The 16,463-nt window shown below is 38.9% G+C and overlaps 1 protein-coding gene and 1 long non-coding RNA gene across 5 annotated transcripts in view; one reads left to right on the top strand and one right to left on the bottom strand.

Moving 5' to 3' along the window:
- Positions 1–16,463, top strand: part of FIGN (fidgetin, microtubule severing factor) — a 145,380-nt gene that overhangs the window by 47,469 nt on the left and 81,448 nt on the right. The window lies entirely within an intron of this gene.
- The window catches only part of LOC144304602 (uncharacterized), a 30,172-nt gene continuing 24,906 nt past the window's right edge, over positions 11,198–16,463 (bottom strand). The window contains exons 3-4 of the long non-coding RNA XR_013371535.1: positions 15,888–16,221; positions 11,198–12,403 (exon numbers count right to left, since the gene is read on the bottom strand). This is a non-coding gene — a long non-coding RNA (uncharacterized LOC144304602). The remainder of the gene's footprint in view (positions 12,404–15,887; positions 16,222–16,463) is intronic.

Consider the following 16,463-nt stretch of genomic DNA (forward strand, 5'->3'; position numbering starts at 1 on the left):
ATTTAAATGTCTGGGTCATCCAAACTGGGGACATCTTGAACTGCCAGATTGAAATTATTTGTAGTTTTGGACTTATTTCATGGTACCAAATATTCTAGTTACACTTCGGGTTTTAGAAAGTATTTCCTTCTCATTTGGATTCTTAAATGCAAAATCTAACCCTGTAGCATATTTTGTGGGTTTGTGACACTCCCGTGGGGACCTTGGGCTCATAAACCAGTGAATGGATTATATAATGCTGCATAAATGCCGTATTTTTTATCTGACAGACATAATCTTGATCCTATATTTTTATGTTACCTAACTGCTTTAGAATACCACTTTTGAAGCAACCCATCAAAATGGAAATTGCCTCTAAAACATGTAGCAATAAATATTGGTCAAGGTTCTGTGTAATTCAGAGTGACTCAATACTTGAACACTAGTCAATTGAAATTCTCTGTTGTTTTTTTAAAAAAAACGTTGATCGTTTCCATTTTATGGTATCACTTGATCCCCCTCTTTATTAGTTAGCCATATATTTCTTTTTCTTTTAGTTAAAACTCTATTTTCTGATTTCTCTAAGGTATATCTGAGAGTGAAGCAGGCATAAAAGCAGGCACGGATAAAATAAAAATCTAAAATATTGCAAATTTACACCGTATAGAAATTTAAACTATAAATGAGACCAAGACACATCTGTGAGACCCATGAAACCAGTTACAAAGAGATGAACATCGCTGAGTTCCAGTATATGGTTTTGTCTCCACCACGTTACATTCGAAAACCTTGCTCCAAGATATCTTTCTGGCATCTTATAATTGCACTATTGTATTAATCATTTGATAGGCTGGCTTGCTTGCTTTCTTGGCTTCTCCCTCCACAAATAATTGTGAGACCCTGTTTGTCCTTTTCTAAAAACACGAAGAGAAATTCCCCAATACTTGCTATCCTATTTTGTTTAATGGAAGAGGGTTCTAGACTAGTCAGCTCTGGCTTTAGGTTTTCCTTTCTCCCACCCACTTTATATCGTCCTGATTGAATAGTCCCAGGAACACTACCTTCACCATACCTACCGCTTTATCAAAAGCCTTCTGAAGCTCCCGACTTGCACGGCACTGAGTCTCAATCCCCCCTTACTTCTCAGGCTATAGTAGCTGGTCTCATCTTCCATTCCTAGCAGAGATTTTCCTTTCTTTCTCTTTTTCAACCTTCCCATAGACATATTATGTACACATTTCTCCATTTTTACCTTTGTTCGTGTGTTCCAAATCTTCTTCATTCTCCACAGCCAATATCAGGGGTCATCTTATGTGTAGCTCTTTTAGGCTGCTGATCTCAATTCTGATCTTTTTCACAACTTTATCGGTAACATTCAATTTAGTCATCAATTAGATTATGCCTTATTTTTGTCTGCTGCTTTACAACCTGAATGTCAGACCTAGAGCCATGTCTTCTGTTGTCAAGTTCTCACATGTTGAGCACATAGTTATCATTAGGTATTCACTTCAGTGGTGATTGATCTCTTGGCTCTTTCACATGAAGTATCTTTTATAAGCAAACATGGGCATAAAGGCACTGGTTTTACAATGCTGCACTTCAATGAGAGCAAATGCCATAAAAATATTCTCTCTGTAAAGAGGAATTGTATTGCTTAAATATTCCCTGACAGATTTCATTAATGGAGACTAGTAGAGAAGACAAATCAAATTCTTAGGGATTTATCGAGCATTTACATTATGAAATATAATTGGCACGTGATGGTTTTCACTAAGAAGGTTAATAGCTGACTCTCGAAAGCATTTGTTTACTAACTCCTAACTTGGCAATCTGGGATTATGTCTCCTGGTAGTCTTTTAGTTAGGCATGTAGTTCTTTCTCACCAGAGATTTGTGAGGACTCCCGAGCCTTGCTCTAACTCGGCATGCTATTATTTACTTATTTCTACTTTGAAAACAAGACTACTAGCACTGGGTGTTATTCTGTATGTTGGCAAATTGAACACCAATGAAAAATAAATTTATTATTAAAAAAAAAAGAAAACAAGACTACTACTAAAAAGTGATTACGAAAAACTAGGTCGTATAAGAATAGAGATTTAACAGACTGCTAAGTTTTTAAGTTTGCACTGTTAGTCACAACGCAAAACATCTTGTTTCCTAGGTAGACAGGTACTTAATCAAATGTTAAGTGGAATAAAATGTAAAGGACGTGCTTTTGTGACCAGATTCTCTATTCCTTGACTCTCTTTCTCAAAGAGTCAGCGCTTGGATGTGAAGTCGGGTGACTACTCTCTGTTACCTCATTTTGGAGTGAAGTCTAGCACTCTGAAAAGGAAAAGATAAATTATTCTTTGGGGAGCAATCCAGTTTACTAAGCTGTGTACGAGGCTGGGGGGTCAGGTGACCTGACTGTGTTCAAATTGTAAAAGGCAAGTGTCAATTGACAGTGTGTTCTGCTCACTAAACTAGCACTCAAAGACTAGTGGGTTAGCTTGCAGCTACCATTCCTACGTAACCGTTCTGGAGGAAGGCTTTTGTTTGTATTGCTAGCTAAGCCTGGCCCTGGTTTAAAATGTTTAGATACTATTCCTTCCATATCATATCTAATGAATCTAGGGTGGCTTTTGGAGAGCGGGGGAGATGGCATTAGGGAATAGTTTTATTGTTCTCAGTATCAGCCTGTTTCTTTTCTCTTCAAAACCTTCCAGATACCTTTGAGAATCAGGACTTAAAGTTTATCATTTGGTAATACTATTATCCTTCACCGAAAAGGAACTCTCTGGAAGCATCCAGCTGTACGTGTGTGTGGGTACATAATATCACACATACATCATGATATGAAATATGTAACTATTAAGTATTGACTAGTGATTTTCAACAATAACAGAATTTTCAAATCTTAATAAATACAAATACTTATTCTGTCCTTCAAAGCATATTTGTGCCTCCTGCTTGAAAAGTACTTTGGTCTCATGTCACTTTCTTCTGATTATCTTTAGTGTTGGCAACACTTTTACCCCTTAAGAATATATATATATATATACACACACACACACACACACACATACACATATATATGTATATATATGAATATATGATTTGGGAAAATAGCCAAATGTCATTTGGAGCAAGGCCTAGTAGATGAGCTATGAGGAGAACTGAGCAAATGAAAGATAATATTTGGCCTCAAAAGAGTTGTAACCATAAAATAGACCTGGTTTCCTTGTGTCCAGAACTAGAAAATATATGCCATGTGGTCATGTCCGTCTATAAAGCAATAGCACCCGTATCTCTCCCTGCTTTACGGTTTCGCTCTCTGCTTTACACAGGAATGAAACTTTAGGTATGTTGTTGTATTGCTCATCAAAGTACCACTTTTAGAAGATTGTACTTGAAGGGTTTTTAATAGCACTAGAAAGACTTTTCTGGCATGCCACAGGAAAGCTTTCGCCTGCGTTAAGTGTACATTTAATCAACATTACGGCAATTACAGCTCTTTTAGAAGCCCTTCACCCTGTTTTGTGGCAGGAACTTTGTCTAGTATAAAACTGTCATAAGTAGAGGTAATTCGAAATTTATCCTCCTTCATTTATTTCAGGGTAAGTTAGGATGGGGGGATGGAGTCCCATCTTTTTTTCTAATTGCAGGGATTAGAGTTGCAATCCATTCTGAACTTCAGAGATCACTTTTTAGCATCTCCGCCACTTGAAAATGCTGTGACGCTATTTCTCAGTCATTGCTCTTGCATTTGAGTCATCTCATTGCACATCTCGACTGAGAGGCTGTAATGGGACTTAGTGCCAAACCGAAGAAGTCCAAGCTGGATGATTGTCTCAAATAGTTTTGTGCCCTTGGGGGATTTCACTTGTACTTCTTGCCTATAAAGCTGCCCAGAAAGGAAAGAGTATTGTCTTTATATGCTTTCGCGATGATCTTCACTTGGTAGTTTATGCCACGGGTCTTGAATGCAGTTCTGCAGACCCACTGCTGGGGGAGTGGAGTTCTCTTTAATTGTCATAATGAAAATCCAGGCTGTCTGGGCGTATCCTGGTCTGGCTTCCCAGTCAGTTATCTGTCCAGTAGGATTGTATTTCATGTCTTAGGAAAAAACCACTTGAAGGGCTCAGGTACACAAACTATTCTTTCACTTCAGATAATGATACTGTTAGATCATTAATATTGACCTAGAAGTAAAGCAGGCTCAGCCGACCAGTGGAGGAGCTGGATGGCTGTGAGAGCCAACACAGCCTCCATCAAAGTCATGGTTTTTTTGGCCAAGGGAGCCAGTAGTTCCCCTGAGCTCTACACAGATCATGTCGCTGTTGAAGTCTTGGTTTTAGTCCTGGAATGCCCATGACAAACATGAATTTTATCCAGAGGACGTTGTCAAAGAAAGTAAATGATCTGAAAAACGTCTGCTACTTTAAATTGTTAAGGAAAAGTTGGCTTGGCAATAGGATGGAAGACTTCAGGGAGGATATGGTAATAGTTTTTCCTTATCTGAAGAGCTGTTTATTTACCATATGGAAAATAGGAGATGGGCTCTGCGTGCATCACAAGAGGGTGGGACAAAGTATAAATTAATTTGAAAAATGCTATTTCTGATGCTGGACTAAACGTCTAACAAATTGAGTTAGACAGTATAACAATGAGAGAGTATATTCCATACCTGGTTTAGTACACGGGAAGTGTGTTAGGTCCTTTGGGGATAGGAAACATGACTCTTACGATCTTGCCTCAGAAGGTTGGCACCAAACTTCCAGAAGTTTACAGTTCAATAATGAAAACAGGCATTTTCCTAGCTCTAATAAAACTAGAAAATAATATTTTTTCTTAGATTGTGCTGATAAAGCCCTTTAGGATGTGGAAGAAAGAGAGATCCCTTTGAGTGGATAAACATGCACCCCTCCCTCCTGGAGGCTAGGTTGGAGGCATACACCTGGTCACTAGACCATTTGCTTGAGGGAAGCTATCGAGAACTGAACCAGGGGAGGAAAGATCTGAGGTTTAATGGGTTAGATTCTATCCCTGGGATTTGGGCCTATTACCTAACTTCTGGGCCTCTGTTTCCGGTCTGGAAAAGGAAAATTATAGTCTCAGTCATGATTCAATAATAGATTGTTAGGATCCATCTGGATGATGTTTGTAGAAGGGTTTTAAAAACTCAAAAAGGCTTGGCAAATATTAGGGATTGCTGTGACATAAAATTTCATTTATCTTGCTTTTACTATGTTTACGCAAAGCAAATGCTGAACTTCTCTTGAGTTTTAGTAATACCCTTATAGAGACTACAGAGAATTTCAGGATAAGAACGCCTGAATAATATGCCATTTATAAGTCTCTGCATTCTGCGTGTGTAAGCATGCGTGTGTGTTAAAGAAAGGCAGTTTTTGGGCAAACATCATTATGCTCTTGTAACAGCAATCTGTTGTAAGGTACAACTCTTGAAGTGAGACCATTTACACACACACACACACACACACACACACACGTCTTGTTTGTGGAGATTTTCATCATTGATTTTTAACTGGAAGAACAGAGACTGGTGGCCTTGGAAATACAGCGAGATATGTTGACAGGGTAATATGGGAAATAAATGCTATCACATATAACTCTGGGGTTACATGGTTACTATTTAACATTAGGCAAAGAAGTTGAAAAAAATCAACCTTAATAACAAAATTAGCTGGATCACAAATACAGTAGTCTCGTCCGTTGATGCGCATTCTCCAGGCCTGTCATAATTCCCTGTCCTTCTGATTCACTGGTTCTCAACCTTGACTACATAGTAGAATTACCTGGGGACCTTTAAAACCCCACAGCCCAGGCTGTACCCCTAACCAGTTCAGAATCTCTGGGGATGAGAAGTAGCTACTGGTGTTTTTAAAAGTTCCCCAGGCAATTCCAGTGTACCCCAAATTTGAGGTCCACTTCCCCGTATCTCTGTGTAGCACCATATTGGATTTAGTAATGGGAATGCTGGTCTAGACTCCCTTGTCCCCACCCTTCCTATTTAATTCTACCAAGCTCTGCAGGTTCTCCTTTAGCTGTCTTGGTTTGACCCTTACCATCCCCAGGAATGTGAGTTTAGCCAAGACCTTTATAGCTAAATATCTAGGTTTCTTCTTTCAGTCCCTCTTAAATGGCATTACCATGTCAAACAACAGACTTTCACACAAGAATTTTGTCATTTCACTTAAGAACTTACACTGCTTTGGCACCTGAAATCCAGGATCCATTATAAACAAGCTCCTTAAAAAAAAAAAAAAAAAAAATCTCCCGTTTGCTTCTGTTTCCTGTTGCAACACCTTATTTTGGGAAGAGAATCGAGGCATCAGGAAGATGAGTTGTTTTGGCATTATGTCCCCTGTAATCTTGGGGTTCAGTGGAGGAGCCTTGGGGTGGGCAGGCCCTGGGGAGGGCGGAGAGGGAGATGCCGAGCAAGAGGCACGTCTGGGCTCTCTTTTGCCCCAACCCCTTCCTCTTATTTCACCCAGATGGCTTCCTTAATATAGTTGGGTTGTGCCTAAGATTTGATTATAACCAGAAAGAGTGGCATTGCTAAAAGGAAAACAAAAACAACAACAACGAGAAAACAACTCTGACAATTACCGGTGGCTAAGCCGTTCATTTCACAGGGGAGGAAACTAAGGCTCAGGGAGGTTAAGTGACTCATCCCAAGTCATATAGCTAAAATCTGCCCTTTGCCCCTGCCAGTGTGATCTCTTTACTTGCTCTGAAAAATCAGAAGAAATGTCATGCTAGCTCTTGACACAGGACCTTATACATACAGGTGTTCAGCAAATATTTGTTGAATGAACACTTGAATGAATGCTGTTTTGTGCTTTTCCGTTTCTGTTCACGTTGTTACCATAAAAAGAACACTTCTTTTTTTTTTCTTTTCTAAATCTCCTTTTCACCTATAAAAGCAATCTGTCAAAGTATATCTCATCCTACTTCTGCCTCAAAATCTGTCCCTGCACTCATGACTGCAAAGGTGATTCATTGGATTATATTTTAGCCCTTTTTAATACTGTCTTGTTCTCTAATTATTTTCTGGATGTCTCTCTTCTCAGTAACAAGATTGTATGCCTGTGCCTCGAAGTATAGGACCTTGCCATATACACCTTTTATATTTCTTCTAGTGTGGACAAGGCTTAATACATACTTGTTGAGTTGGATTACTGGATTGCCCTGAAGCTATAGTATAGTTTTTATGCCTCTGCTAATAGTAATTAAAACACATGAGAATCAAATATCCTAAAATATGAACTTGGAATTTTTACTCAGTAAAAGCAATGCCCTTTTATTAAGGAATTAAACAAATGGGATTTTTATGTCCATAAAATGCCTTTCCCATTAAAATAAACTCACATTCTTTTCATTTTGACCTCTTTTTTTTTTTTTTTTTTTTTTTAAAGCAAAAGACTGCAACAGGAAAAGAAAGTAGATTAAATAATTTGTGGTCTGCCAGATTTTTTTTTTTTCTTGAGGTCTCTGAGTACTCACAGTCTCGGTCACTTAGCATAGGAGCCCCTAAAAGCAAGGCCAAACTGCAGCTTCATGGGAAAGACACTGGGGAAATGTCCAATCCAGTGGGAGCCAAGTCACAGTTTCATTCCCTGTTCAAAGCCACATTTCCTGGCTGGATCAGTTGGAATTTTCTTTTGAAGAAAAGAGTGTTCCTGGATTGGTTTCAGGCCCTTTTCTTCACAGCGGTCATTCTAGAATTCTCCACAGAGTTCTTTATAAGTCAGTAGGAAAAGTGATTCAGTCATTTTCCCTGGAAAATGTATTCAAATGCACGTCATGTCCCTTAGACACTTGATGTCCTTCCCACTGGATGTCCATCTTCTTCCTTAGAGGAATATTCTAGTGCATACACTAAGATTCCATGACAAGCAGCTCAAGCACTCAAAATTCTTGGTGTCATTTGTTTTAATACAGCGTTCTTTCCATTTACTTATTGACTGTCACTCAACAGCTATTTATCGACCCCCTCAGAAAAGTAACAGAATACTCAAGAGTGTGAACTTAGAGTTAGACTTGTATTTGAGTTCTTAAACTTAAGTGATGTTTGAACTTGGGCAAGTTGTTTAACTTCTCTGGATCTCAATTTTATAATCTGTAAAGTGATCATAGTGATGGCACCACTGCTTAAGGTTATTGTGAAAATCATATAATTCCTATGAATGCCTTGAGCATAGTGCCTGATGCATGGCACATACTCCAAGTATCGTGTGACACCTGTGACCTGGTCTATGTTAGGCAGGCTGCTGAGGATACCGGAACTAATAAGGCATGGCTTTTGCTGCTGGGCATTTAAAGTCTAGTCAGGGAGACATCTAGCTCGGCGTGGTTTTACTGTATAATACAGCAAGCTGCAGGATAGAGTTGCAGTGGGCTAAGGGCACCAGAAGAGGGTTGCATCTCACTCTGGGGCAGGGGAAGTTGGAGAAAGCACAGAGAGGTGGTGGTTTAATCTGGATTTGGAAGAACATGTAGGCAGGTGCCGAGTAATGGGGTATAAGGTGAAAATGCAAACGAGCAGTGTGCACAACGGCGTGCAAGCACGGAAGACAATGTCCTATCTAGAAGAACAAGTCACTGTCCATGCGCGCCCTGTTGAGTGATGGCAGGTTGAAATTGAGCTTGTGACAGTATCAGCCTCTTCCCTTGACACTTTTCTCTGGAATTGCTGCCTACTGCTAAAAAGCAAGGAGAACACCTCAGAAAGGGAGTCCAGAGGTAGCTGGCTGCAGTGCACACCTGAGGCTTTGGGCTTGGTGGTGTGGCACCATTATCACAAGTTAAAAATAGAGATAGCAAGAACCTCAGAAGAGGTTGGATTTTGTAAGAAATGGTCTGGGAAGGCTGGGTGGAGGGACAAAAAGGATTTAGATGGTATATGGAAGGAGACTCCTCCACCTTAATTTCGGACATATACTCTGTATCTGAACAGGCACGCTCACTACTGCCTTATTTTTACACCTGCAGAGCCCACACTGGGTCTCAAAGCCATACCATTTTGGCAAAGTGCTCTTGGAACTGTAGAACCAATTCCCTTTGGGCAAACTTGCTTCTGATGAAATGAAGAGGCCGTGCAATGTGGTGGGATCACTCCATGCTCTAGACCCTAGACGTAGGTTACCTAGGAATGGAATTCACTCTTTCTTGCTGACAAACTTTGTGACCCTTTGTTAAGTATTGGGCTTCACATTTCTCCTGCGTCACGTGAAGGGTCGGTAGCAGACAATACTGCGTGATGATTCTAGATTTTAAGTTCTATAATTCAAAGTCTCCAAAATATAAGTTGTTGAAAAACAACAGCAGTGGCACACTGGAACTTTCAGGGAATATAGAAACTGAGGCAGGTGATACAGGACCAATGCCACCTTTTTGTTAAGAACAAGCTCTGCCAAACTGAAGCAAGGAGACATTTTAAGAGGGGTGGGAAATAGCCTAAGATGATGTGCAGTGAAATCCAGGAACCAAGGGAACTTGAGCCCTGCACCATCCCCGCTCCTCGCAGACACACTCAGTAACACAGAAATGTTGGTTTCAAAAGACAAAACAAAACTATCATAAAAAAGAGGATAGAAAGTCAGGCTGCTGTCAGGAGAGGATCCGGTTAGACTAAAGACGGCACATTTGAAAAAGGAGAAGCCACAGGTAAGCTCAACATTCTGAGATTCTTTTCTAGCTCCCAGACTTTATCCAAAAGCCAGTTACTGATTTTGTAGACTGCACAGGGATCTCGAGGGTGGCTGACACTGTAAGAACCTGAAAGCCATTTCTTTGCCTTTCCATTACAATATATTCTCTATCGTGTGTATGTTAGGAGATACTGCCTTTGTAAATACCCAATGTTCTACAGAAGCTCAATTTTCAACCTCAGTGTTTAAGAATTACGCTCCCACAATTACTCCATTGCATTTGCAATGCTAGAGGCCAACATAAATTACTAAGTAACCACAGACCAGTTTTTGAAGAACAAATTGTTCCGGACGAATTCAGTTTCTCTTCTTGTTAAAATGACAGGCCATGTATTGGGGCGGGGGGTGGAGGAGCGGGGTAGGGGATGAGTAGCGGTAACGTTGGAAAGGATCTTGATCTTGAATCTTATATGATGTCATCAGTGAACTAGACATAACATTCTGAGGCTGACTTATTGTTGGGTTGGTTCCCACTCACTGGGGAGTGGCTAGCACCCTTAAGTAGTTAGCCATGATTTACTTGCATTTAGGAGAGTATCCCAAGGGTATCTTCCATGGTCACCAGAGTGACTGGTGCTCTTTGTAAAGGTCCAGGCATGCTCACCAAGCCTTCTGGTGAAGTACTGTCTTTGATCTCAAAATTAATTTTGTTCTTATTTCCTTGACTATCAGCAACTCAATCATAAATGTACTCAATTACGGCAATTCTAATTAAAAATTGGTTAGCAAGAAAGTGTGAAGAGCTTAAGAAGACATTACTAAAAGCAATATGGTATTTTGGATGGGACAGAAAGGAATGCTGGGTAAAAACTAAGGAAACTTGAAGAAAATACGTACTTTAGTTGATAATAGAGTATCAGTGTTGGTTCATTGGTTGTGACAAATGCACCAAACTAATGTTAAGATGTTAACACTACAGGAAACTGGGTGTGAGGTATACAGAAACTCTGTACTCTCTTTGCAACTTTTCTCTAAAACTCTTGTTTTTTTTTTTTTTTTTTTTTTTTTTAATTTTTATTTATTTATGAGAGTCACACAGAGAGAGAGAGAGAGGCAGAGACATAGGCAGAGGGAGAAGCAGGCTCCATGCACCGGGAGCCCGACGTGGGATTCGATCCTGGGTCTCCAAGATCGTGCCCTGGGCCAAAGGCAGGCGTCAAACCGCTGCGCCACCCAGGGATCCCTCTCTAAAACTCTTGTAAAAATGTCAGCCACGTCTCCTTCCCATCACCCGCCCCTCCACATAAACCCGTTGCCTTACACAGTATATGTTGCATCTTATTTTGGCTTCACATATCTAGAAAAATGAGTATAAAGAGGACCAGAAAAAGTAAAAGAAGATGAGAGAAGATAAAACGTCTAAGTGAGTTAAACTTATCTGGCTTAACAAAAAGAACAGTGTTTTGTGGTTCTGAAAATTGTTTCTAATTTTATGAAAGGCTTTCACAAATATGTCACTGAACAGAAGACAAAACAAAAGGAAACAGACTAGAATTATAAACAGAATTTAGCTTAGAAAGACTAATTTTTATATAAAAAGCTGATTTAATATCAAAATAGTCTGATAAAAGTAAAGGCAAATGTGGGAAACTATTTGAAAAGAAAGGGATTATCTCCTGCACGGTCCTATACAGTAGCCACTAACCACGTGTGGCTGTGCAAATGGAAGTTTTAACAAGCAAAATAAAATCAAGATTCAGTTGTGCATTTGCTCTAGTCACATTTCCAGCGCTCACTAGACACGGGTGGGTAGTGGCTCTCATGTTGGACAGTACAAATACAGACCATCCTCCTGATCGCAGAGAATTCTGTTGGTCAGCTGAATTCTGTGCTAGTTGAGGAATCACTGAAGTAATTTGAGGTAAAATTATTCATATTTGGCTTTGAATGTTATATATATAGTTAGGTTTGCTATTAGCATGTCTTACTTGGGAATGCATGGAAATCCAAACAAAACTTTGAAACCTTAATGTTTACCATTTCACATCTTTTCTTTCCTATTCCATGCAGAGAATAAGCTTTCAGATAAGCTACTGGCAGAGCCATGCCCATTCTTCACACTTAATGGTTCACAGTTTTCTTGAGACAGATTGTTTGGCCTAAAGTAGCGCTGCAAAAGTCAATAAGGATGTTAGTGCTACCAACAGAGTTTAGCACATAAGCAGAGTGGGTAACACTATAAGAATCTGAAAGCCATTCTGCCCTCCTTCCATTAAAATAAAATCTCCCTTGGTCATGTAAATATTAAAAAATACTGTCTTTATATTTATTGCATACATATTTTGAGTGTAAATTCTTTTTTGTATTACAACCTAGGGGATTTCCATTTCTGAATACCCCCTAGACTGGAATAGGAGTGCACATCTTGGATAATTCAGGCTGAGGGCTCTCAAAAGGGTGGCCTCAAATATTGATAAAATATATTTTAAGCTAATATACAAATCTGGTTATCTGTATAAATAAAATTAGATGTTCATTTTTTAAAGCAAGTTGAAACATGGAGGTGATACCTGGTTTCAAAATATAAACTGCTATAATTTTCAAATTTTCTAATAATAGGGGCACCTTGGGTGGCTGGCTCATTTGGTTGAGCATCTGCCCTTGGCTCAGGTCATGATCCCAGGCTCGTGGGATCGAGGTCCATCTGGGGCTCCCTCCTCCGGGGGGAGCCTGCTTCTCCTTCTGCTGGTCCCCTGCTTGTGCTCTCTATCAAATAAACAAATAAAATATTAAAAACTTTCTAATAGTTGATACAAAGTAACACTTATTACTCTAAAATAATCTTGGTCACATATTTTACTTTTTACTGTAGATGTTTTATAAGGCTCAGAAGGATGGCATGGATTAGTATAAAGCTGTATTTCTTGGTCTGGGTACATAGACTCTTGTCCATATGTGTATTACTGGAATCCAGGAGAATTTGTAATTTTATATTTTCATTTTATTTTATTTTTTTATTTTTTATATTTTCATTTTAATGATACAATGAAAAATGTTTTATAGGAATAAACATAAAACTTTCTTTGATCATGACCATTTCAATTGAAAACTTTTTTATAGAAGAAAATATTTTAAGTCCGTGTTTCTCCAACTGGGTACCAGGCTTATAACCTATGATAGTTTCAAAATAAATTTTCCTTTGAAAATGAGTTTTTATGTTACTCGAGGTTAAGAAACCTTATATGATGAATTTAAACAAACAAAAAACCAAATTCATATGTGCTCTCTTTGGCATGATTTATCTACAGATTCAGACATAAGTGGCAGTTTGATTCCAATCTGGTATAAATTTCCAGTATCCATTTCTAATGCATTTGCTGACATTTTAAGTTTGTAGACCATGTCTGTTGATACTCTTTCAGTTTGTACAAAACACTCCACTGCTCCAACTCCCCCAGGTGTATGCTTTACAGCACAAAATTTTGTTGCCACTGAGGCATTTTGGTAAAAGGACCCTTGAATGAATATTTTAAAATATTTTTTTATATATCAGTTTTTTTAAGCCTGTAAAGGCAGAACCTAGATATTCTTTTGGGTCAAGACTCAAAGAAACAAACATGGAGATGATATTAAGGTAACACAAATGAAAAGAAGATAAAAAAGATGTCCATTTCTTTGAAATCTGAGATGGAAATTCAAAGTGTCATATGTTTGTCGGATTAGAAGTGCTCTGCAGAATTCAAAATACTGGCCAAGAGTATTGCTTTGGTGATTTGTATTCCTTCTCCCTTCAAAACATAAGAGATGAAACTTTTCTTTTAAGTTAAAAAATGGTTCTGCAAACCATAACATTAAATGAAACTTAGAAATATCAGTTGGGGCTGACAGGGCAGGATCCATGAGTAAGAAGGTTGGGTTGTTATAGGCGACATGAGACATTTTGAGAACTGCACCCAAATTTGGGAGTTACAGTTGTGAATAATCCCTTTATTTAGGTAGATTTCCCAACATCATTGAATGTTCTCACCTGAAACATTTTATATTCCTGTGTTTCCCTGCTATTAAATACTGACTCTAAAAATAATAATTTATACATAGATGAAAACTTCTATGTGAATGTCTCTTGCTCATCTTGCCTCCTACTACATATAAGTGGCAGTGGTTCCATATAATTGAGAAGATGAGGCTGACCTGAGTGAGCAAAAATAAATAGATAGATAGACAGATAGATAGATAAATAAATCATTCAAGCACAGGACATGGCAAGTAGAAAAAGAGATGCCAGAAGCAGGTGTGTGGTTCGCATATATGTAAATACCTGGATCATAGAGTTCTAAGTCTGGGTGCATGTTTCACAAGACTTCTCTCATATTAGAATGGCCTAGAAGGCTTGTTAAAAATACAGATTATTAGTCTCCACCTAGGATTTCTGATTTAGTAGATTGGGGGTAAGGCTCTCTAAGTTGGATTTCTAACAAGTTCCTCTGTGATGCTGTTGCTGCTAGTTCCAGGGACTACATTTTGAAAATCACAGGTCTATTATAAGACTTAATAGATTTATAGGTAGTTAGGCCCACAGCTCTTATGTACATGAAGTCCCATCTTTCAATTGTTACTGTTTCTCCTGTACGAAAACTATGTGTCAGATCTTACACAAGAACAAACTTAAACTCACTCTCTCAGCTCAACCAGAGCAACTAGAAACAAGGGATACTGAAGGAGTAAAAAGAAAAAAGGAAATTGGAGTTTATCCAGGCCCTATTATATCTATGTCTATAATATTACTCTGGTTCTTTTGGATCAATAAGAAGAGACCATGGTTAACCCAAATGTAGCATGAAAAAAAATGCATTGCCTTGATTTTATATAATTTTCTAAGATTTAATCTAAGAACATTCATGTACATAGAGACTTTAAGGTGAACATGTATTATAGTTTTCCTACACACATTCCGAAGGAACTATAGATCCATCAGAAGTAGTGAATTTCAACCACTACTCAAGTGGATTTCCACCAACACTGAAGTTACTTCTCTCTTCTTCCACAAGCTAAGCCTGTACTTCTCAGAGAGCCATTGAAATACTCTGTGCCCCAGCTTTTCTATCTATATTTCTTTTTAAGAAAAAGAAGTCCCAGTTCTTATTTTTTGTCAGGAATGTTATATATAACAACCATACACATGATGGTCATGCAACTCTTTGAAAGAAGGCACTAAACAAATCCGAAGAACTGCATTATAATTTTCTTAGACCTTAGTTCCCAATAGAATTTCCTAGTTCCCAAAGAATTCTCCGATTCTACTTCAAAGTTTGCTTATATCCAAACAAACAAATAAATAAATAATTTTTTTTCGACTTTAGGGTATGCTTCAAAATATTTTTACCACAGCCCTGAAATCATTTCAGTTTTGTAAATTAAACAATGGCCTACATCACTCGAATTCTATAAAGTCACCAGTTTGATTTCAGTGCCTCTTCTTAAAGACCGTTAATAGCAGCTGGCAGTGAAAGACTGAAAACAAGCCTTGGAACAGAATTGTCTTTATTCAGATTACTCTCCATATAAAATGCAGCCCAGGAATATCAGCAGTAGCGTTTCTTGAACACTAGAAGTCATGGAGAAATCATGAAATGGGGCATTACCTCAGGACTACATTTCTACACTAGAAAAGCTCAGCTACACCTGTGCTTAAAAAAAATAAATAAACAACAACAATGGAAAAATAATACCCCCAGCTGGTACAAAACGGAAGTATGACAAGCTCCTCTTTCCCACCTGCCTGCAAGAGATACTGCATTTGAGTCAGTGAAACAAAGTTCTTCAATCTCTGTAGGACACTTCCACTGCCACCTACGGTAGGCCTGAAGGGAGACAGAGGCTGGGAGGAAAGGGAGACAGTCAGGATTCCAGCTTCCTGCTCAAGAGCCACATTCATCCATTCGCTCCCGTAATGCCGAGTACCTTCTATCTGCCAGACAATAGTAACAAGAATGCTACCAATAACACAGCAATGTATTAAATGCTAGCTCTGTAGCAGACACTATTCGATCACTATTACAAGTATTACTTCATTTAGTTATCCAGCAGTTTATAAGATAGATACTCTTATTGTCTCCATTTTAACAGGTGAAGAAACCAAGGCTCAAATAAGAGGAAACTACTCTTTCATGGTCATTCAGCACATAATCGCTAGAGCCAGGAGTCTGTGCTCTCAGCCAGGTCTATTTGACCCCAGACTTCAAGCTCTTACCTTCGGGGCTGTGTTGCCACTACTCTACACTGGGCAGGGCCATGAACATCCAATAAAGAACAAGACACACACCATCTCTGCCCCGAGGAGCATATAACCTCAACCGATCTGGGCTTTAGTTTCCTGTGTGCAGGCTAGGGTAGGTTATGGCATAGTGTGGCTTTGTTTCTAGATCTTCTGTAAATCCCAGGCAATTAAATGAAGGCTTTCATGAAACCAGTACATCTAATTAGCAGAGGAGTTTCTGAACATGTCTTCTTGGGAAATGCATAGTCATCTCGGAGAGTTCACTGAACTTGAGCTCGTGCACTGACATCTTGGGGAAAGGCACCATCTAGGATAAGATGAAGACAGAAGAATGGATTATGTTTATTTTCTTGGCTTAAAAATTCTCCTTGTCCAGAGGAGAGTCAGCTGTCAAATCCAACTTACTAGAGGAAACAGCAGAAATGAAGTCTGTTTCTATAGCTCTCTCCCCTTGGGGACCCAGTGTCTCACAACAAGTACATTTCCATTTGAAGAAATCCTTAAATGAATCCCACACCCCAAGGTAGGTGTTTGTGTACACTCTGCAGA

Source organism: Canis aureus, chromosome 34, assembly GCF_053574225.1.
Source record: "Canis aureus isolate CA01 chromosome 34, VMU_Caureus_v.1.0, whole genome shotgun sequence".
In the NCBI taxonomy this organism is placed as follows: domain Eukaryota; kingdom Metazoa; phylum Chordata; class Mammalia; order Carnivora; family Canidae; genus Canis; species Canis aureus.